Source organism: Podarcis vaucheri (genome assembly GCF_965113315.1).
Source record: "Podarcis vaucheri genome assembly, chromosome: 6".
NCBI lineage: Eukaryota > Metazoa > Chordata > Lepidosauria > Squamata > Lacertidae > Podarcis > Podarcis vaucheri.
This window is the reverse complement of record NC_138764.1, coordinates 100,947,065-100,966,464: the sequence shown is the minus strand read 5'-3', so window position 1 is coordinate 100,966,464 and position 19,400 is coordinate 100,947,065. Positions and strand designations below refer to the sequence as shown.

At 46.8% G+C, this 19,400-nt stretch overlaps 1 protein-coding gene across 3 annotated transcripts in view; it reads right to left on the bottom strand.

Annotated features, from left to right (window-relative positions):
• Window positions 1–19,400, bottom strand: part of RGS19 (regulator of G protein signaling 19) — a 66,398-nt gene that overhangs the window by 23,188 nt on the left and 23,810 nt on the right. Inside the window, exon 1 of one of the 3 annotated variants that reach the window (XM_082226527.1) lies at window positions 16,308–16,657. The exons of 1 other annotated variant lie outside the window; for it this stretch is intronic. The gene's annotated coding sequence lies outside the window, so the exon portion shown is untranslated. Of the gene's footprint in view, window positions 1–11,124; window positions 11,159–16,307; window positions 16,658–19,400 lie in introns of those variants that run through there. One more of the 3 variants, XM_082226529.1, reaches the window with a different exon arrangement.

Below are 19,400 nucleotides of genomic sequence, written 5' to 3'. Positions count from 1 at the left end.
GCTAGACTACATCCTCACTTGAATATGCTTCCAATTCACAATCTACTTCCTAATCCGTAAATGACACACGCCTACTATGTCTGCTCATGAATATAGGTCTCCTTAGCTGAATTGGTGGGAAAGAATGTAAATAACACAGTATTATTATTACATTCTGCTTATGTGTGGGGTGGACAGGAGTTCTAATCCAACCACACCTGGAAGGCCACAGGTGCCTCCATGATCCCTGGCTGACCATGTTCACCAAGGACAGGACAGTGTTCTTCTCCCCTCTGGCGAACATGATGAGCTTTCCTCCAAGTCTTGGTCCTACAGAAGTGTGGGCATGTGAGTGTGGTGGTCCCCCTCCCCACATTTTAGGTTGGAAGGATGGCACACTCCATGTCTTTCCTGGAAGAAAGGGAGGCGGGACATTTCAGTGGCTGATGCTCTGCAGAGGAACTTAGGAACGTAACAAGTTACCTTACACAGAGACAGACCATTGGCTCACCTAGTTCTGCGTGATGTAAACCGAGTGGAAGAGGCTCTCCAGGGTATCAGACAAGGGTCCTTGCTAGCTTTGCCTGGAGAGATCGAACCTGCGACTTGCCTCTGCCCAGCCTTGGCCAAGTGGCAGCGGAAGGGAGGGGGCAGGAACCTGGCAAGGCAACTGCGGTTGGCCAAGGCTGTTGGCCAACTCGGTGCACAATTTTCCCACGCCGGCCTATGCGCAAAAAGAAATAAAGCCACATCCCTGTCCTCTGCTCCATAAGTGGGGAAGCTCAAAACCTGATGGCAGACCCATGATAAAGCACATTGCACTAATGTTGTTGTTTAGTCGTTTAGTCGTGTCCAACTTTTCGTGACCCCCTGGACCAGAGCACGCCAGGCACTCCTGTCTTCCACTGCCTCCCGCAGTTTGGTCAAACTCATGGTGGTAGCTCTGAGAACACTGTCCAACCATCTCACCCTCTGTCCTCCCCTTCTCCTTGTGCCCTCCATCTTTCCCAACATCAGGGTCTTTTCCAGGGAGTCTTCTCTTCTCATGAAGTGGCCAAAGTATTGTAGCCTCAGCTTCAGGATCTGTCCTTCCGTGAGCACTCAGGGCTCATTTCCTTCAGAATGGAGAGGTTTGATCTTCTTGCAGTCCATGGGACTCTCAAGAGTCTCCTCCAACACCATAATTCAAAAACATCAATTCTTCAGCGATCAGCCTTCTTTATGCTCCAGCTCTCACTTCCATACACTATTACAGATAAGTAAATGCTCCCAGGCCCTTCATGCGCAACACTGGTACAACCTGAAAAGTGTGACAGCTTTACAGCGATGGAAGGGGACTCTTTCCCCTGCAAACATTCTTCATCATCAAATAACCGATGACCTGCAGGTGTGGAAGTCATCACAGAGAGATGCTTCTTAAAGCCTCAGATACGAAGCATTTTAACAGAAGCCACTCCAATGGAGTTTACGGTATACCACAGCATCCTCACAACCACCTTGGAAGGTTCGTTAGGGTGGTGTAAATACGTTTGTTAAAAAATGAATAAATGGGTGCATGAAATTCCAGAGGTGTTAAGAACCCAACAAGAGCAGCAGTGCTGTCATGTTCTTTGCTGAGTCAGACCAACATAGAACTGGAATAATAATCAAGAGGGTATTTGGAGAAGTCACAAAGCCTACATAACAGAAGCAGGTTCCTACAAATTTAGGCATCTGGAAACCTGGGAGTTTCCCACTCCTGTCTTAATGGGGCAATGCTGATTAGAAAGATAGACTTCTCGGCTGCACACATAAATGGGGCAGTTGCAATGATGGTCTTCCATACAGAACCTCTCATTAAAGGGTAAGGGGAGGGAGAGAGAGAGAGAGAGAGAAAGCAAGGGTATTTAGCTCTTACTACAGTGGTGCCCCGCAAGACAAATGCCTTGCAAGACGGAAAACTCACTAGATGAAAGAGTTTTCCGTTTTGGAGGTGCTTCGCAAAACGAATCTCCTATGGGCTTGCTTCGCAAGACGACAATGTCTTGCGAGTTCCTGCTGGTTTTTTTCTCCCTTTCCCCCCCCTTTTTCTAAGCCGCTAAACCGCTTATCAGCTGATCCGATCAGCAGATAAGCCGCTAATAGCGCTAATCCGCTAATCCTTCAATGGGCTTGCTTCGCAAGACGAAAAAACCGCTAGACGAAGAGAATCACAGAACGGATTCTTTTTGTTTTGCGAGGCACCACTGTATTCACTGCAAAAAACCACTTGGGACGGGATGTTTCGCTAGCCATTTCAGCTGCCTCCTTTCCAGGAGCACAAATCTGTGGGCCTAAGCACCGATCGCGCAACCCGAGCAGCTCCATGGGCCATTTGCACATCCGACGCCCTCTGCTGCAACTTCGCCGCATGGCCTTGCGCCACAGAGAGTGGCGCAATTGCTGGATTGTGCAGGCCGGAGCAGAATCTGCGTGGGACTAGGAACCGTGTCAGCAGCGGGGCAAGCCAGCCCCTGAGACGGCCAATTAAAAAAAAGATAAAGAACGAAGACTTCAAGTGGCTTGCTGCAGCTGCACACCACACAAGACAAGACGAATCAGTCAGCCACCAAAGAGTCTGGGGTCAATGTTGGTCCCTTTAACTCCCTCCCTGTCCTTGCGATACTGACAGATGGAGGCTCCACGGTTGCTGAGCATTTCATGCATGAGATATTTTATAAATATGCCTAAAGTTTTTGAGCACGGGTCCAAAAATGCAATGTGGGAAAGAAACAGGTTTGTCTAGAAACATGGGTTTGTGCACCAGTTGTCCCATTCAGCGGAATCATATAATTGTGGAGTTGGAAAAGACCTCCAAAGATCATCTAGTCCTACCGCCTGCAATGACGCTTCCTGTGAAGTGTGTAGGCCCTGGCAAGTCAAGCTACGTACAGAAAAGCCCTGGAGCTGGGCATGTTTAGCCTGGAGAAGAGGAGGTTAAGGGGTGATATGATAGCCATGTTCAAATATATAAAAGGATGTCATATAGAGGAGGGAGAAAGGTTGTTTTCTGCTGCTCCAGAGAAGCGGACACGGAGCAATGGATCCAAACTACAAGAAAGAAGATTCCACCTAAACATTAGGAAGAACTTCCTGACAGTAAGAGCTGTTTGACAGTGGAATCAGGGTGGGGTGGGGATCTGTGGTCCTCCAGATGTACCCGGACTACAACTCCCATAATCTCTGGCCATTGGCCATGCTGGCTGGGGATGGTGGGAGCTAGAGTCCAGCAGAAGCTGGAGGACCAGAGGTTCTCCAACCTGGATGTAGCGCTGGGAATGGGGACTGTGCAGCACTCAAGATGTGGCTAGACTCCGTCTCCAATCAGCACCAGCCAGAATGGCCTTAATGTGTAGGGATGACAGGAGATGGAATCCAGAAACCTCTGACAGGTCGGAGATTCCTCGCCCTAGCCCTAAATGGTCATAAAATCATAGAATCGAAGAGTTGGAAGAGACCCCGAGGGTCATCTAGTCCAAACCCCTGCAATACAATAAACCTCTGTTTAAAACACCTCCAAGGTCCACCACATCCCGAGGAAGATTGTTCCACTGTCAGAAAGCTCTTCCTGTCGTTTAATCAGAATCTCCTTTCTTGAAACTTGAAGCCATTGGTTTGAGTCCTAGCCTCCATCCTCCATGGGACAGGCCTTGAGATATCTGAAGATGGCAATCCTATCTCCTCTCAGTCTAAACATACACAGCTCCCTCAACTGTTCCTCATAAGGCTTGGTTTCCAGACCTTTCATTGTCTTGGGTCTCTCTAGCTCAGTCTCACCTACCTCAAAGGCAGTGGACTCGCCTTCACTGGGAGTTTTTAAGCAGAGGTTGGATGGCCCTCTGCCAGGGGTTCCTCAGCTGCGGTTCCTGCACTGCAGGGGGTTGGACTAGATGACCCTCTGGGTCCCTTCGAAGTCTACGATTTTTTGATACCCTGACCAAAATCTCCCCCAGCATTTCACTTGGGGCACCTGCTAGCCAAAATCTTACAAGCTGGATACACTAGGCACTCTAATTTTTTTCAATGTATTTTTATTAAAGATTTTCTTGATTTACAAAGGTATGTGCAATGTCTCTCTCTCGTATTTTTTTTCCGTAATACATTTTTTTCTTTTTACAAATTGGTTTCATTTGTTGAGACATTAGGAAGAATAGGGGGAAGAGATGGAGGGGGGGAAAGATGAGTGGGGTTGGGGGTGATGTTTCCATTTTACTTAATATATGTGGGGGTTTGCATCAGCGTTCCTTGTACAGGTTCTCTGCTCTTCACTTGTGTTCCTTTGGTGTTGAGAGAGGTTGGGGTTGGCCTAGGGTGTGGCTGTTCATTTGTGGTTGGCTGTGGTGGTCTTTGTTTTCGTGTGTGAGTGGGGTGGGTGGGTGTTTTGGATCAGGTTAGCCATATTGATTTGTATGCTGTTGGTGGATTTTTGTCATTGTCTTGCTGGGCTGTGTATGTGATAAAGGGGAACCATACCGGGGTAAAGGCGTCTTCTTCTATTTGTCCCTGTGTCAATTTCAGTTTATTGGTTAATTTTTCTAGTAGGGCTGTTTCCCATACTATTCAGTACCATTGGTCCATGCTTATTCCTGACAGGTCTCTCCAGTGTCTGGTTATGATGTTTCTGGCTGCTGAAAGTAGGTGGGTTATGAGTTCTTTGTGGTGTAAGTGGGCATTGTTGTCTTGGAAGATGTTTAGTAGGACCATTTCTGGGGTGATTTCTAATACTTGGTTGGCTATTTTAAATATTTCTCGTATGACTGTTGTCCAGAATAGTTGGATTTTGGGACACTCCCACCACATGTGGAGGTATGTGACTAGGCACTCTATTTGAGATTTTAAGAGACAGGGACCTGTCCTGCCACTGGGCCATGGCCCTGGTATGAACAGCTGGCTGTGGAGCATTTCCCAGCTCTACTGCATTTGCACATGGGGCAGGGAGAGAGAAACAAACCGCTTTCCTCCAGTTTCAATGCTAGCCTTCTTGCCACTGCCTCTCCCTTTCATGCAAACCATCTGTAAAGCAGCCAGAGCCACCGCGACACAGAAACTCCAAAGCTGAGTCTAGACTCTCTCTTGCTTACACAATGCAGCACAGGCTGGGGGCATCAAACACGGGACCTGCCTGGTCATAGAATGATAGAGTTGGAAGAGACCACAAGGGCCATCAAGTCCAACCCCCTGCCAAGCAGGAAACACCATCAGAGCACTCCTGACATATGGTTGTCAAGCCTCTGCTTAAAGACCTCCAAAGTAGGAGACTCCACCACACTCCTTGGCAGCAAATTCCACTGTCCAACAGCTCTTACTGTCAGGAAGTTCTTCCTAATGTTTAGGTGGAATCGTCTTTCTTGTAGTTTGGATCCATTGCTCCGTGTCCGCTTCTCTAGAGCAGCAGAAAACAACCTTTCTCCCTCCTCTATGTGACATCCTTTTATATATTTGAACATGGCTATCATATCACCCCTTAATCTCCTCTTCTCCAGGCTAAACATGCCCAGCTCCCTTAGCCGTTCCTCATAAGGCATCGTTTCCAGGTCTTTGACCATTTTGGTTGCCCTCCTCTGGACACTCTGGTGTTCTACTCCTTCCTCAACATCCTGCCAGTAACCTCGGCACGGAAGTCAATCAACACCTTCATATTTGAAGGTTCTGTCTAGGCCTTGCCAGCACTTCGGAAGGTGGTGGACTCTCCTTCCTTGGAGGTTTTCAAGCAGAGGTTTGGTGGCCATCTGCCGGATTCCTGAGCTCCAGTTCCTGAATTGATGGATCTATGATCCCATCTCCCTCCCCACCAAATCTTTGCCAAGAAATTCCAAATCCCCCTGTTGACATTTATTAAAAGCGAGCCACTCATGTCATTTTGCACCACCTGCAGGATGTTCCCCATGTCTTTTGAAAGTTATTAGTAATTTATTAACGTTATAACTTCCTGCCGTTCCTCCCAAAGGAGCCCAGGGCGGCATCAAGGGCTGATAAAAACTGGTTTTAGATTTACAAAGAAATAAAAAAAATAGGGATGATCACTTCTTAGGCCATGCTAATTTTAATACAGAAGAAGCATATTCTTTTCTTTAATTCATCGATGTGAAGCTTGAAACGAGGAAAAGCAATTATAGCGTAAATCATGCAAGTTCTAGAATTACTATAAATATGAAAAATGCAAGAAGATTCAATCACTGTATAGAATGGGGGGGGAACAAAACTCATTTCTTACTTCTATAGCATATTGCTAAATAAATTGCAACAGACAAAAGGGGGTCCTTCTTGAATTCATGTACATGGTATTAACTTAGTGTTTGGATTGTTTGTTATGAAAAATGCTGTTTTCAACATTGTATTTGGAATATACATGTCTTTGTATATAAAGTGATATAAATAAGTTTTTTTAAAAAAAAGACAGCACATGCTTTTGTGTTAATGCCCTCCTTATTCCATAAACTGTTACCAAAGTGGTATCAAGAACTTTTCCATTGCTCCCGTGATTGGTGGCTAAGGTGTTCAGTTTATACCTATGAATTCCACCACCACCCCATCAAAAAATTGTTGTATCCTCACCAAAACATCTCCTCTAGGCACCCCGTCCCTGCAGCTCAGGGCGTCAGACAAATGTCTCTTTCACCAAATTTGCACTATGGGTCAACGATACTGGCCCCGCCTCACAAGGCTGTCACATGAGATAATAACAGTGCCAAAGCACTGAAAGGTGCTTGATAAAACTACAATGACGGATGCAAAACGGCTGTTGGCAAAAACAAGCCACGCTTCCGCTTGGACCCCAAACAAACAGGATGTCAAGATCACCTAACTCAGGCACCTTATGGTAAACCTTATCTGTTCATGGCATCGGCTTCTGAGAACAGGGCTGTTTCAGGGGACGACTCTCAGCTGGATGAGAAAACTTCAATGCGCAGAATAAATGAAGGGAAAAAAATACCCGTGCCACCAAATGTTAGGATAAAAAGGCTTAGCTTGGAATCCTGTTATGCAATTCTGTTAACATCTGCCAAGCTGACGACAAACTCTGTGGATTCCCTCTGCGGCTACGTTAATATCAAAACCAGACACATGCTCCCATGAATCCCAGGTGCTTGCCTCACAGAATGTATTAACACCACACAGCGAGAAGCCGGAAACCAGGCCAATTCAGCAAGCACAAGGATGTGAGCTGGGAGGAAGGGGGGGGGGGAATTAGCCAGACCACACCCGAAGAAACAGATGATGGCAATTAGAAATCGGATTGGGATTTGAAAAAAACAAAAACAAAAACTAGCAGAGCTGTAAAAGTCTGGGATCATCTCCCTGGAACAGCTGTGGAATAAAGAACCTCAATGCACCCAAGACAGCGATAGGAGCCTTTACGGAGAATATCTTGCCATTTCCATTCCAACGATGCCCATTCCAGTTACAACTGCAAGGAAACCCTTGCCAGGACGCAACAGGATTTTCTGGGATTTTTCCAGCCCTGGAAAATGGAACAACGCTCTGGAACAGGCATTCCTAGCTTGTAGGTAGTGTCATGCTGCGTACGGGCTCTGCCGACGCAGCTTGCGGCTTCTACGTGAAACCTCATTTCCTGCGCTTGTGTTGCCCTGCAAGAAATCAAAGAGGGGAAGAGAAAGCCCTGAACAATGTCTCTGCACCTTCCGACTTGCCAACAGCTTCCCCAGCCTGTTGCAACCGGCAAGAGATTGCCACCTGAGATTCTCTCCTGTGTGAGAGTTTGAAAGCCCTTTGTGCCGTTGGCTGTCCGAGGCAGGAAGAGGCAAGGATAAGACACAAGGTGGAGGAAACGGAGTTGAGAAAGAAAGACAGGGAGAGGAGTCTGGAGGGAGAAAAAAAGGGGAGATGGGGAGGACTGCGCAATGGCATCGCAGAAACCTGTTGCATGGAGGAAGTGCTGAAACTGCACTGGAGGCTGATGCGTCTGCCTGGGAGAGAGGAACCTCTTTGTACTTCCTGGCCTAACCTGTGTTGACCTTCCTGCAGGTGCAAGACTGACCGATATTCTCCTGGGTTGCTAACCTCATTTTCTACCTCCTCCTTTTTCATCCTCACCTTGGGAGAGGAGACATCATTGTGTGTCTCTCCTGAAGAGATGCGTAGCTCAAGGCGACTCCACCTTAGGGAACTTTCCCAACCCACATGCATTTCCTGTAATAAACATGGCTTTCTCGTTCTCCTAAACCAGGCATGTCCAAAGTCTGTTTTGGGGGCCTAATGTGGCCCCTGTGGCAGTCTATTTCCTGGGGTAAAAATCCTGAAAAAAGCTCAACAACTTTGGTTGAAAAAGGCGTGAAAAAGGTTTGAACACCACTGTCCTAAACTCAAGATCTCTATGTGATTGCAAAGTGTGCCCCTCCAGCAGGGATTTAAGTTCCAACTTCTGCCAAGCATTTAAACACCAACCCCCCAAAAGTGGGGGGGGGGATGAAACTCAGATGGGCTGCAGAAAGAGAACACCGAAAAATAAAGGGGGTAAAGAGAATGGAAACAAAAAGTACACACTGAACAAAAAAATGGCAGTAAAAATGTTTTAGTGTAGTGGTGCAACCCAGATGAACTAAAGCATGGGTAGGCAAACTAAGGCCTGGGGGCCGGATCCAGTCCAATCGCCTTCTAAATCCAGCCCATGGATGGTCTGGGAATCAGCATGTTTTTACATGAGTAGAATGTGTCCTTTTATTTAAAATGCATCTCTGGGTTACTTATGGGGCATAGGAATTCGTTCACCCCCCCAAAAAAAAAAATATAGTCCGGCCCTCCACAAAGTATGAGGGACAGTGGACCACCCCCCTACTGAAAAAGTTTGCTGACCCCTGAACTGAAGCGTAAAATGCAAGAATGGCCCTTAAGAGTCATTCATTCTCCAGTTCTGGCTTTTTCCAATCGATGGGCAACCCAGTGGCACAGGCGGGGAGAATTTATTGCAGGCTTGGAGAGGAGATGGACGTCCTGGGACCGTGACAGGGAGGGAGATCTAATACTGCCTGCCTCTCCATCACTGCCTGCCTGCCTGGGCCAGTAGTTGAGGCAGAAATAAAATACGCTTTCTGATCTTCTCCTCCGTAAGTGTTCTAGGGGCTCACTCAGTGCTCTTCTCTGATCTGCCACTTCTGACTCTGTTCAGTGAAGATTGCAGGGTGGGGAGGGGGAAAACGGAACAGAGGATCTTCTGGATGCAAAGCATGTGCACCGTGGCTTGAGTGACAGCCTCTTCCCCAAAATAAATGTCTGGAAAGACGGACGTCTTTCTAGGGGGCCCTAGAAAGCTTTACAGAGTTAAGGAGTGCAGACATATGCAACCTTCCGTAATTCATAGAATTGTAGAGTTGGAAGGGACCGCGAGGGTCATCTATAGTCCACCTTCCTGCAATGCAGGAATATTTTGCCCAACGTGGGGCTCGAACCAACAGCCCTGAGATTAAGAGTCTCGTGCTCTACTGAGTGAGCTATCCATCATGAGCCTTCCTCCACCCATCTTCCCCACAAGTCTTTACCCAACCCATTCTGGAAGCAAAGGCATTGGGGAAGATGGAGTGTACAGAGCGATGTGGAAAGGTACAAACTAGGAAGGAGGGAGCCTCCTCGGTTGGAGAAGTGATGTATGCTGCTGCTGCTGCTTTGGTTGAAAAAGCAGCATGTGCCCTGCTGCAAAACAAGACTGGCCCTAAAGTGCATTTGAAGTAGAGATGGCTCCGTTTGCATTGAAAGGAAAATCTACCTATTCTGCACTGTCCAATGTGTGAACCAAAACACAGGCATCCCTTTGAAATGTGCACTTCTCTGAATATGGCAATGCAGTTCTCCACACAAGCAATGTGTACAAAAAAAATGCATATACTAAAGTGTGCATAAAAAACACCCATCCCTAACTTGAGGCCAGAACTAGTGATTCATCATAAAACATGGACCTTTGAAGAGAGGGGGGGGGGAAGGGGCTGGTCACTTGCAGGGAAGAACCAATATGTGTGTGCAGGAAGGCCAGGGAATTAACTACAGTGGTACCTCTGGTTACAGACGCTTCAGGTTACAGACTCCGCTAACCCAGAAATAGCACCTCGGGTTAAGAACTTTGCTTCAGGATGAGAACAGAAATCGTGCAGCAGCGGAGGCCCCATTAGCTAAAGTGGTGCTTCAGGTTAAGAACGGTTTCAGGTTAGGAACGGACCTCCAAAACGAATTAAGTGCTTAACCCGAGGTACCACTGTATTCCCTTGGTCATTACTGGTATTCTGAAGCTGGTCCTCACTCTAGCTGAGCTCCAAGACCATGTTTCCTAGGGAAATGGGGAAAGTTGCTGCCGGGGAAGGGTTAAGCACACACAACACAAAACGATTCCACTTCCTTCACCTTTAGAGGCAAACGCGGGATTGGGAACTCTACATTTGTTGATGAGCATCTGGTTTCACCGTTTGGGCAACTCCTTCCTGTCATTCAGCAGCCTCTCTATGCAACTCTGGGCTTCGTCGGTCAGAGATGAGGCTCGCACGAGCATTTGCACAATCACCTTTCCCAGAATGCAAACAGAGGTGAAAGAAGCTAGCCAGGTTCACTGCAATGCTTTCAATTGAGGTTTTTTTTTTTTTTTTTTTTTAAAATACACATAGGAATTTATTTAATCTCAACTCTAAATATTCAATACAGTGGTACCTCGGGTTACAGACGCTTCAGGTTACAGACACTTCAGGTTACAGACGCTGCTAACCCAGAAATAGTACCTCGGGTTAAGAACTTTGCTTCAGGATGAGAACAGAAATTGTGCGGTGGCGGCACAGTGGCAGTGGGAGGCCCCATTAGCTTCAGGTGGTGCTTCAGGTTAAGAACAGTTTCAGGTTAAGAACGGACCTCCAGAACGAATTAAGTTCTTAACCCGAGGTACCACTGTACAAATAAGAAACAAATAATGGATTGAACAAAGTCATCCTGTTTGCAAAAAGGACTTCTGCTTGTGCAGCAGAACTTCCCCTCCTGCTCTGCCCCCACCCTCAGGATCGGGGGGCAACATGGGAAGGAGAGGGGGACGTTGCCTTGCACAAATGTTAAGTCCTGGAGCAAATGGGAGGGCTTCGTTCGATACAACCCCAATATCTACATTCATGCACATGCACCAAGAATATCGTAACTCACGCTAAACTCCGAGAGCCAGGCTGAAAGGCTGCAAAGCACAGTGCTTGAGCGTGCAAGGACACAGAGGACTCCTGGCCACATGCTGCCCCTACCAGCATAGAAGGAAGGCTGGAAAGGCTTCAGGGCTGCCTTGCCCCTTGACTTCCCCAGGGCTCACAGGAGGAAGCTGCGCCGGACTTGCACTCAGCAAGCACAGCAGCTCTTTGCTGGAGGAGGGAGCTGTCTGTTGGCGAGGGCTTCTCCCCGCTGATCTCTTTTGGTGGCTAATCTTCCTTCCCAGCTGCTGGGATATCTTACGCCTAATAAACATGCACTGACAGATGCTTTCAGTGGAAATCCCAAAGGAAGGAGACTCCACATGAACACGGAAATAGACGAAGCTGGTGCTTTATCCCAGGTCAATTAGCCTATCTTGCCCCCCAGTATGGTTTATTCCAGCCTTCCCAAACCCAGCTCCCTCCAGATATTTTGGATTACAGCTCCCAGCCAGCACATCTGGTGCTTGTAGTCTAAAACACCTGGTTAGTTTGGATTTGTAGCGCAAAACACCAGAGGTTGAGGAAGAATGGTTTATTCTGACTGGCTGCAGCCTACGAATATCTTGGGGGAAGGTTTCGCCCAGTCCTGCTGACCAAGTGGTAATCCCAGAAGTGATTTATTAGTGGCCACAAACAAACAAAAGTACGAGAGAGACCCTTCGATGTGATTAATCGCACCATCTCTGAAACTTACAGCATTGCTCAACCAGTATTTGGGACTGCAATTCAAGGCACTGTGGTTTTAAGCAACTTCTAATGCCGAAAAGACAAGCTGCTTTTGAAGCTCAGCAGTAACGGCTTGTCTCTTCGGGATCAACTTAAGCAAACAAATGGGGGGAAATACCCAGCTAGCAAGTTATTTCCGTTATCAGACGGGTCCCTTTAGTTCAAACCCATTGGCCGCAGTCTGAAAAAGGTCACACGCCTTGGCTATTCTTTTTGGGTTTTCGGAGCACAGAGAATCTCCAGATTTTAGAGTGGAGAAAGTGTGAGACAGCAATACAGTAGTGCCTCGCAAGACGAAAAGAATCCGTTCTGTGATTCTCTTCGTCTAGCGGTTTTTTCGTCTTGCGAAGCAAGCCCATTGACGGATTAGCGGATTAGCGTTATTAGTGGCTTATCTGCTGATCGGATCAGCTGATAAGCGGCTTAGCGGCTTAGAAAAAAGGGGGGGAGAGGGGAAAAAACCAGCAGGAACTCGCAAGACATTGTCGTCTTGCGATTCAAGCCCATAGGAAATTCGTTTTGCGAAGCACCTCCAAAACGGAAAACTCTTTCGTCTAGCGAGTCTTCCGTCTTGCGAGGCATTCGTCTTGCGGGGCACCACTGTAGTTGGGAGGAGAAGGGCCCTTGCTGAGATTCCTGCATTGCAGGGGTTTGGACAAAGTGACCCTCGAGGTCCCTTCCAATTCTACAATTCTATGATTGCGATTACAAAAAATGCTCGGTCCCTAATTCTGCTCCCTAGGAAGCTTCTGAAGGCCACCATCCACTTTCAGTGGGCTGAATGTGGCTTTGCAGATTGCAAGCTCTGCAGACCTGGCCTAGCGAGGGCACACGAAAATCTGCAGAGGATCTGCCCAGCAGCAGAGCAAAGGAGGAAGTTCATTTTGGGTAGCTAAAATACCGGGGCAGTTTATCTCAAAACGCCCTTTAAAAAGAGGAAGGAGAGAGAGTGTGTTAATTGCGAAGAGGAACAATCTGAAAATGCGGAAATTTCCCAAGACAACAAAATAAGGACCCGTCTCTTTGCTTTGAAAAGGGGGCGGCTCCCCCTTTTTGTTCTGGGGAACCTGGACTCGTACGCAACAGATTTAACAGCGCAGTTCAAGAGTCATTGCCGCCCGGTTTCCAAATTGTGGCTTGGTGATTCGGCAGTGTGACGTTCAAAGGGGTCGCCAGGAGCCAGCCCTACGCCGCACAAATTAAGTTTAAAAAAACTGGAGGTTCCAAGGGGAACGGCGACTATAGTATATTCCACTGGAACGGCCAAAAGCCACGCAAAAAAAAAAAAAAAAAAGTTTGCAATTTCTTTCCACAAGCTTTCCCTGGAATGTGACCTAGTGATAGGTTATTGTGTCTTTTAATTATTATTATTATTAAAAAGAGAATTTGACATTGTTTGCTGCTTCGGCATTTTACTATTAAAGCAGTATATGAATTTGCAAAGATATATATATATATACACACAAAAACACCCACATTGCTCAGTCGGTAGAGCATGAGATTCTTAATCTCAGGGTCGTGGGTTTGAGCCCCACAATGGGCAAAAAGATTCCCAGGAAAGTTGCCTCACATCCAGAGACGACCCAAAACACTTTGGGGCATATCCAAACGGCATTCACCTCTCCTACCACAAACATGTGGTAAAAATACATGTTGGTTAACTAATTGTCCCCACAAGAAACTGCCGCCTCTTCCCGCCTAACGTTAGGACCGGGCCTCGTTCTCATCTAATTTCCTGGGCATCTTTGCCCACTATGTACTTGGGATATTTTCACCGCCTGGAAACCGGAGACTAATTCTCACGCAGAAAACCACGGGGTTTGAATCCAGCCCCAAAGGCCACATTCACACCATATATTCAAAGCACGATGATGCCACATTCAACCGTCATGGCTTCCCCCAGAGACTCCTGGGAAATGTCGTATATTCAAAGCACGATGATGCCACATTCAACCGTCATGGCTTCCCCCAGGGAATCCTGGGAAATGTCGTATATTCAAAGCACGATGATGCCACATTCAACCGTCATGGCTTCCCCCAGGGAATCCTGGGAAATGTCGTCTGTTCAGGGTGCTGAGAGTGGCCAGGAAGGCCGCCATTTTCTGCATTCCCTTCTGAAGAGGACTATAAAACGACTCTGGGAACTGTAGTCCTGTGAAGGGGAATAGGGGGTTTCCCTGAACAAACTATATTTCCCAGGATTTTGGAGGGGGGGGAGAGTTTAAAGCTGTGATCCCCAAACTTGGCCCTCCAGCTGTTTTGGGACTACAACTCCCATCATCCCTGACCACTGGTCCTGCTAGCTAGGAATGATGGGAGTTGTAGTCCCAAAACAGCTGGAGGGCCAAGTTTGGCCGTCACTGGCTTATAGTATATGGCACAAAGTTGCAAATGACTTCTGGCTGTGCTGTGGAAACTCCCCTCGCTCTCCTCACACACCCATCTGCTGTGGGGATCCCCCCCAACAATTTTTTGGGGAGCAATAATAATTTTATTATTTAATATGCCACCCCCATCTGACTGCGTTGCCCCAGCCGCTCTGGGCGGCTCCCCAAAAAAATTAAAACACACAATAAAACATCAACCATTTAAAACTTCCCACTTGGAGTAGATTTGGGAGCGGGGGGCGGCGGCACATGGTGGGATTTTAGGGAAAATTTTGATATGTGAGTAGGAATCATTCTGCTAGGCGACTCCTGTCAGATCCTGTAACCACCTCAGGTCTTCTTAAAATAAAAATAAAATAAAAGCAGGCAACGAAAAGGAAGCCCCTACAACACAACACAAAACGATGACTAATCCAAGCGGAAAGGAAATTCGCTTACTGCCTTTAATATACTATTAAGCTAGAGAGACAATTAGAATAAAATAGCTTCAGGAAACTCACGAACTATTATTATTTTTTAATTTGTATACCGCCCTATACCTGCGAGTCTCAGGGCAGTTACAACATAAAATCATAATACAGAAACACAAACAGACTACTCGGACGCTGAAGTTATGTAGCCGAATCCTGGTCAGAAAATAAAATAAAATACAATTGTAACCTGACAGTATGATGTGTTCTGCCACTATCCCATCTTGAAAGAGAGTTAACGTGAACAGAGAAATGAAAATAATCTGGAGCAGAAATCCTAAAATGTGAAACGTCATATGAATATTTAGATAAAACGGATAAAAGCAGCAGCGGATTAATATGTTCCGGGAGAAGTTTATGGGCTTAGAAAGCAGAAATGGGCATGGGGGAGAGTTGCCAGTTTCTGGAAAGAGGGCAATGTGGGGTTCGGACAAAAGTTCCTGGGGAGGAGAACGTGGCGTAACTGGGTTTCTCCCAGTTCACCCACAACGGCTGCTGGCAGAGGTGCGAAACCTCTCAGTGCCGACACGGAGGAAGGAGATGGCAAACTGGGTGGTTGCCATTGCACCCAAGGAACACATTGTGGTGAAATGACACCCAAATGCCTCGAGCGCCATCTTTGGCCACAGCCCCCCTGCAAAAAGAGCAAGGTTTACAGTAACACCACGCACAGGAACCGCTTCGTGCAAACAGCTTCCCACGCAGAAGAGGCACCCACACAATTTTGTCTTCCGAGGAGCGACGGTGGCATGCGCACGGCGCTTCAAAGAGGGCTTATTTCTGTGTGCCGACCGAGATGCGGCGCATAAGCTTGAACCGAAGCATCAATATGATAATCCACTTAAACATCTATGCATTTATGATCTCCGAAAGAGGAGGTTGGCAGCCGGCGGGGAGGAGAGAAACGGAGGTGGCAGAAGCAGCTAAAAAGAAGTCTGGTAAAGTGAGCAGAACAAAGGCATGGAAGGAAAAAGAGGTGGGGGGGATATGAAGAGGAAAATGGAAGAGAACAAGCAGAAAGCATTGAGACAAGGACGGGTCACACCAGCGTAAAATAGGATATGAAATATTTTTTCCAGCTCTGAGCACAAATATTCCCGAAACGCCAAGCTTCTGAGTAAGCAGAAATTCCCCTAATTATGAAGACACCGGAATACAAATGTGCATTAAGGGAAATCATTCGGGAATGAACTACAGCGTAGCACTGAAGTATTTAGAATATGGTTTTGACAGGAAGGCCCTTAAATGAGGCAGACAGGTAGACATTTATCTGCCCACAGTTTGTAAGAACTGCCTCCCTGCAAGGAAGCTTTTGCAAACAGGTAGGGAAAAAGCTGGTTCTTTCCCCCCTGGGGCAAAGGACACATGAAGTTGTGGGCAAGTGGTTAAAAACAAATAAAGCCCAAACAATGTGAACAAGTGTATTCTGTTTGCAAAAGCTGCTGGGCATGGGCAGTTGCAGAGACACCACCCCGTTGCGAAAGGCTATCTTGCCCAAAGTCAGAAAAAGACAACCGTGAGAGCATGGTAAAAAAGTTCCAGGTTAGTATAGGTTCCCTTACCTGTTCCGTGGCTGGCAGGATTCCATCTAGCCATCCTGAGGTCTCTCCAAGCAGACTGATGTCTACTTGCAGGGCACAGCACAACACATTTTGCAAAAAAGGAAGGGGGAAAAAAAAGGCAGATAGATAGACTCGAGGGGTGATAGAACAAAAAGGGGGGAAAAGGAGGAGAGGGGAAGTGAATGTCTTGTTACTTCACAGGAAAGGGAGTGGCAAAGGAAATGGCATAATCTAAATGCAACGCTAAAGCCCTTTTTTGGGAAAGCCCCGGCCATCTCTTGTGAAGGCTTCCTAGAGACAGGAAAAGCTGGTGGCCGCGCAGAGAATGAAGAGAGGAAGTGGTTGAGAAAACGAGTAAGAGTGTGGAGGGGGGGGGCACAGAACGGCGGGGTTTGGAACGAGAAAGAGAGAGCGTTCCGTGTTACGTTCTCTTGCCGTGCCGCAAAACTCTTCAGCAAAAATATGGCAAAAAATAAGCATTTTTTTTTTTTTGCAAATATGGAGGTGCATTCATCTAATCGACAACTGGTTTTAAAATATTGCAAAAATAAGCAATTTTTTTTTTTGCAATTATGGAGGTGCTTTAACCTAATCGCCAAAGCTGGTTAAAAAAATATATCGCAAAAGGTCTGGATCTGCTGGCCTAAGCAATGTGGCTGAGCTCTTGGAATCCCAGGTGGCAGCTTATGGCATTTTTTCAGCGTTGGCTGCCATGCCTGCTTTGAGTGCCACAGGAAGACAGAGACCAGGCTGTTCTCATTCAGACCATGCAACTTCCAGATCTGCCGACTGAGAGGCATTCTATGCCTTTGGGGCGAAATGTCTGGAACTTGTAGCTGGTGCAGAATGAGACAAACGGCTTGCCAAGTGATGGGAACACAGGAAAACAGGGAGCTGCTTATACAGAGTCGGACCACTGGCCCAGATGTCTCAGCATTGCTGACACAGGCTAGTAGCATCTCTCCAGTTTTTCAAGGAGGGGACATTTCTAGTCCTACCTGGAAATGTTGGGGAATGATCCAGACACCTTCTGCATGCAAAACATCCCTTGCCTATGTCCAGGCATGTCCAACTCCCAAGAGACTGTGATCTACTCCCAATATGAAAAAACTGACAGTGATCTACCAAAGGTGGCAACTAAACGGGGGGAGATTTGCCAAGGGTTGTTTAGCTCCCCCCCCCCAAGCTGTTTCTCAGTGATCACCTCCTATCTTCCCGCGATCTACCTGGAGCACCCCGGTGATCTACCAGTGATCTACAGGTTGGACATCCCTGCGCTATGTCTGATCTCTAAATCCTAAAACAACTTGGTTCCTAATTATCTGTAGTCCCGTTATGAACCTGCCCTTCCTTCCAGCTCTTGAAACCTTCTTGAAGAGGTTCACCTAAAGCGGTTGTGTCCAAAATTTTCAAAGAGGGCCAGATTTGATGAAGTGAAGGGCCGTGAAGGCCCTTCAGAAGTTGTTGACCTCTGACTTTTTCTTAGGATTGAAATTGAGCTTTTTAAAGGATTTTACCCCAAAATTGTTGAGTTTCTTTTTAGGATTGAAGTTGCTGAGGATTTTTTCGGGATTTTACCCCAGGAAATAAACTGCCACAGGGGCCAGATTAAACCGACCAGCAGGCCGGATTAGGCTCCTGAAACAGACTTTGGAAATGTCTGACCTACAGACTCCATCCAACTAAGTCTGGCTTAGCCTCCGTGGGGAAAGGGGTCTTCTCCTGGGCAGCCCCCAAACTCTGGAACTCTCTTCCAATGAAGATGTGAGTAGTCTCCTTCCAGGTGTCTAGTTCCCTTTCCCCCAGAAGGCTTTCATTCACCTTGTTACGGTAAAATCTAGGTGCGGGGCTACTCTGCCACCCAGCTCGTCGGACTAGGTCCGCGGGTCCCTGCGGAAGAAAATGAGCTCAGCCGGAGACAGGAGCAAACTGCAGAAGATCCAAGTTTATTGCGCAACAGGTTCAAGACGAGATTGAACCCCGAGAAAGGGGCGACATGAGTTTTTGAAACTTCCCTCCATGTCCCAGAATACAGTGCAAAATACATCCTAGTTACATCATGAATACATTAAGAAGAGGTTGGGTTACACAGGATTAACATACGGAGGAGGGAGGGGGGAATATGCAGAGCTGGAGATATGCGCAGATAAGCACATCCTGAGTACCTGATGAGAAGACAATGGTCCATGTATGCATGGTCTGCCACCTGGCATTGCCCGGAGGAAAGGCTTGGCAGAGTGATTTGACAGGATTAGGGTCTTGACACCTTGCTTGAGGGATTATGGAGGACAGGGGAGGTGTCATGGAGTCCTAGCAAATTGGCACGTTGATTTTCTATGAATTTTATAGATTTTAGTCCCTTTTGACATTGAGAATTGGAAATAAATGGATATATTGTAGCGAAGAAGGAGGTGAAGAAGACATGCCCCCCCTTCCGTATCAGTCTGCATGGCATGCCTACCTGTGGGTACCAGGCTAGTAGCTAAATGCAAGCCTGCACAAGATTTCATTTTTCAGAATGGGAATCACAAACTTCAATGCTATGAACTAAGCACTATGTATGTCCCAGCTGTTATCTGAATGTATCTGAAACTGCTTTATGAACTCTTTTCATATATCCAGTTACAGATAGGTAGCCGTGTTGGTCTGCCATAGTCAAAATAAAAAAAAATCCTTCCAGTAGCACCTTAAAGACCAACTAAGTTAGTTCTTGGTATGAGCTTTTTCGTGTATCTGAAGAAGTGTGCATGCACACGAAAGCTCATACCAAGAACTAACTTAGTTGGTCTTTAAGGTGCTACTGGAAGGAATCTTTTCATATATGTTAATTGTTCAAACTATTTTTATTTTTTTAAAATATATGCAATTTGGTTTGGTTTGGATTGTGACAATTGCCCTGAGATGCTTCAAAGGAAGGGATTAATAAATGAAATTAAGAATAATTTCAACGTAGCCAAATGACACAGCAAGGGTACTTAAACAAAAGCAAGTAACACCAAATAGTTTTCCATAAATGTGTTGCTGATTTTAACCTCAATCCCACACAGTTTCAGGGCAGTTCGGTGAACAGGTTCTTTCAAGTAAGCCCCATCG